Source organism: Gavialis gangeticus, unplaced genomic scaffold (assembly GCF_001723915.1).
Source record: "Gavialis gangeticus isolate Ggan-Ray unplaced genomic scaffold, GavGan_comp1, whole genome shotgun sequence".
Taxonomy (NCBI): Eukaryota; Metazoa; Chordata; order Crocodylia; family Gavialidae; genus Gavialis; species Gavialis gangeticus.
Genome location: NW_017729009.1, coordinates 19,928,463 through 19,932,899, shown reverse-complemented (window position 1 = coordinate 19,932,899; position 4,437 = coordinate 19,928,463).

Genomic DNA, 4,437 nt, shown 5'->3' with positions numbered 1-4,437 from the left:
AAAAAGTCTGGGAGTCTTTTGAGGCAAAAAATAAAGAAAATAGAAGAATGGAGAAGAAGAGTTTGAGGGAGAAACCCTAGGGTGAAGCAGATTTAGATGGAGTTTGGAAGCTAAGGTTTAGGTTTGTGAATACAGTACTGCTTTAGGGCTTTCTTATTTGAACTAAGAATAAAAGCAAATCTTTGGGGAAGGGGGAAGGGGAAGATTTTGTACTGGGATAGGAGCAAGGCCTTCCTCCATACTCCAGGGTTAAGCTTGGTTGTGTCTCGGTGTAAAGCAGCATGAAAAGTCGATCCTACGCATGAGCTGCTAAACTATAGCCATCCTGATCTGTTGGCACAGGAACTTGACTAGAAACACAAAGGCCGCTAAGGTAGACATGTCACATTTGTTTCATGTTTAAACCTGCCGCGTGATAGACGTGCTCCCTACGCGGAGCTGAAATTCTGCATTCAGCAAGGAAATGTCATGCTTTCGTCAAAATAGCCTTTTTCCATTCCAGAGCTGCACAAATGTGAAAGAACATAAGGGGCTTTATTCTCATGTTATGCTTCAGCCCCCATACCCCACCAGTATAAGCAGGGACTCATGAACTTGCTGAGATGCCAGTGAGATTTTAAACTAGACTTGCTGAATAACCCAGTGCTGATATTAGTTTCTGATAATCAAGAGAACCCTTTTTACTGCATGCAGGAATCATTAGCTCGCTAATTGTAATGCTTGGGTCTCTGGAGGTAAAGTCTTACCATGGACGGTGTTTCTTAAGTCAGGGGAGGTTAGTATTCCTAACCAGTCAGCAATTTCTGAAATGACCAAGAGCCACATAAGTACATGATCGAGAGTTCATCCATCACATTTAGATGCAACAGTTGCTGGAGGCATGCACTGAACATACAACAGTCCTAGTGTCAATGAGAATTGAGTCCTCTGCGATCATCCATCAGTCACTTCATTCCCAAATGCTTGTTTGTCCTGAAGTTGCTAAGAGATCATAAGTTTCCCCCTGTACTTAGAATGCAAAATAACGGTGGGGCTCTGCTTCCACAGGCTGGTGACTATTTAAACTGTGACCCCGTATGCGCTCCCTTTTCTATAATAGAGAATGTGAAAAGTCAGCACCTGGTGCTCGTCTGCATTACGGGAATGTCACATATTTCAAATATCTGGAGAGAGTAATTGCTCCATATAACAATTTCATTAACACAGAGGAAGCATCCTTAGTGGTTAATTGATGGTCAGTGGAATTACAGGGCCAGGGCAAAATGGCAAGGAACTTCTGAGCCTCTGTACCTTTTGCCTTCCTTGTGTCACTCATGTCGTTTTATAAATGACTTATTTCAGGGACTTCTATTACTGTGAGAAAACGGTACTAATCAGGTCCTGAAGATGCTAGGTATTTGGCCTTCAGCCTCACCATAGGGGCAGGATTATTTCTCACCAAACCTTCGAGACATTGCTCTTGCCCTCTTAAATGGCTGAGTGGTTTTTTGTGCTATGTGCTTGCTCCTCTGCGATGCGACTAAGACAATAACCCCCATTAACGGCTTAGCGTTCTACACTACACTAATACTTTGCACTTGCAATAGCACTTTTCTTCAGATCAACCTAAAGAGATTTAAAACGAGTACTTGAGTAATGCCCCCCCTTCCCCTTGCCCCTAAAATGGAAAAATGGATTATTATCTTCGTTTCATAGATGGGAAAATTGAGGGACAGACAGGGATGAGGTCTCTGAGCCAAAGTGGCATTGTGTGTCAGTGAAAGAGCTGGGAACTGAACCCAGGACTTCTGATTCCCTAATCATTGGAGCCCATTTCCTCCAACTTAAGGTGTGCCATGTCTTATCACTGACCCTGCTTTACCGTGTTTAGTTGATGTGTAATATAATTATTAGTCCTTGAGACAGTAGCCATTTCTATTAGAACATCTGAAAGTTTGTATGTCCACACCTTGAATACTGCCCTATACCTCAAAAAGGATAGAGAAGAACTAGAGAAGGCCCCAAGAAGGATAAGGATGATCAGTGGTATGGGGGGACTTCCAGACGAGGAGAGGCTAAAGAGGCTAGGCCTGTTCAGTTCAGAAAAAGAGAAGCTTGAGAGAGGACGTGATAAGAGTTTACGAAATACAAAATGGCAAAGAGAAAGTAAATAGGGATTTATTATTTACTCTCTCTCACAATACAAGAACTAGGGATCACACAATGAAACTAGTATGTAGTAAGTCTAAAACTAACAAAAGGAAGTTCTTTTACACATGGTGTGTAATTAAAGTGTGGAGTTCATTGCCACCAGATATTGTGGAAGCTGGCAGTTTAGCCAGATGCAAAAAAGGACTGGACAAACACTTGGAGGATGGGGGCATCAGTAGCTATTGAGCATGGGAGTGTAGGATACAGCCTCTGAATTAGGACTTCCTAGACCTTAAATACCAGATGCTGCAAGTGAGAGAGGAATAGTGGGGGTGGGGGGCAAACCTCTGGTCATACCCAGTTCACTCTTCCTTTCAGCATCTACTCTGCGGGCACATCTACAACGCATTTCATGCAGAGTTGCCTAATTAATTCTGCAGTTAAATCTTAGCACCTGCACATGCCGCCCTATTAGGCCACAGTAGGCTAATGAACACCACTGTAGCTTAATACTTGTGTACACAAGTACTGTCCTACAGCAGCATAATTTAGTGTGCCGCAACACAGGCGTGGACACTGCCAGTGCTGGCTGGGGCACAAGGGTGCTGCCGAGCAGGGGGCTGTCTGCTGCCTAGCCCCACACTGGAGCATGCTTTTGCCCCAGCCAGCTCCTCTGCAGCATGTTGACCTGGGTCAGAGCAGCCCAGGCTGGCAAGCTCCCCTTTGGGCCCTCTCTCAGCCAGGGCTGCTCCGACCCAGCTCAGCGTGCTGTGGTCCCGGGTGCATATGTAAATGCAGCACCTGGGAGCAATAAACTCTGATGTGAACTGCACCAGACTTTATTGCATCACATTAATTGCACGTGTAGATGTGCCTTGTGTGACATAGGTTACTGGATAAGAGGGACCTATGGTCTGACCAAGTAAACGCCAATTCTTACTCTCATGAAAGACTCCTTGATGCTCGCTGGCTCTTAAAAAGAGCCTTAGAACAGGGCTGGGACAGCTGGTGCTTTCGCCCGGTCTTTCAGCTCACCAGCCTTCAATTCAAAAACAAAAAGCATCTTTAGAATCTGGAAAACATTTTAACTCGTAGTAAACCAGGGACAAATCTATAGGAGAATATAGTGCAAACAAAGAGGACCTTGGTGAACAACTAGTTAAGCAGTACTGAATGCCATGGGCAGTCTATTCCCCCTCCCCCACCCCCCCCAACTACATCTCCAACTGCTGAATTCCTAAATGTGGAATCCAGATGCAAAAATAACAAAGGCCACATCAAAGTAACGTAATAGTACAAGCTCTGGTTTTCGAGGGAAACAAGGAAGCGCATGGTGGCTGATACAAAAATGAGCAAAAGATAATGCAGCCTACAATCATCATTTCAGAGAATGTGGAAAAAGAAGGGCAGAGTGACTTGCTGTTATATCTAGCTTTCTAAGGTGAGGCCTAAGCTTGCAATGTCCATACGTGCTTAAGCGTGTGCGTAATCGTCTTGGGAGTTTGGCAGAATCAGGGCCAGGGAAACTTGGGGAAAGAAGTATCTTATTCCAGTTCAACAATGGGATTGTACACTACACCTTTACTTAACTAGTTTTCATAGAGTCACAACAGCGTTTCTCCCATTTACTCTCCCATGGCAACGTTCCCCAAAGCATCCCAAACCATACTAAACAGATTCAGTCCCACCATCACTGAAATGCATCTGCTTAGACCTATGCCTGGTTTTAACCCCTCCAGCCACCATATATTAAGGGACTGGAGCAAAAGCTTGCTGGGGAGAGATTAACAGGATACAAGGCAAACCCTGCTGAGCCTTGGCAGTAAGTGCAAGGATTTCCAGGGACGGGGGAAGAAAGCATGGTCTCCTGTAGCGAGGAAGCTGCTAGAAGGAGGTTGTGATGAGCTGTAGTGAGGAGCCTTGAAGGAAGGCCTAGTACATACCCTTGCAGGTTGGCAAGGCGGTACAGGAAGCAGCCCTGGTGGCAAGGAAATGAGTGGCTGATTAATCAGGGTGCCCTGTGGTGTTAGCCCACTGTTTTTCAATTCCCTCTCTGTGAATAATAATAAAGTTCACTGGAGGAAACTTTCCTTTCATCATCTCGACATAAGTACACACAGCTGCCATGCCACGTCTGTAGTCGATACGGGTAAGAGTGAACTGATGTAGCAGTGTTTGGAGATTAGGTTTCAGAACATTGTGCAAGAAAGGATCTGAACCCAGAACAGTGGCACGGCCCTTTTGGAGCCCGCAGCTGCCTCCTGCATGGTGTGCATGTGCAGCTTGGAGGAGTGGGCTATTTGCCCA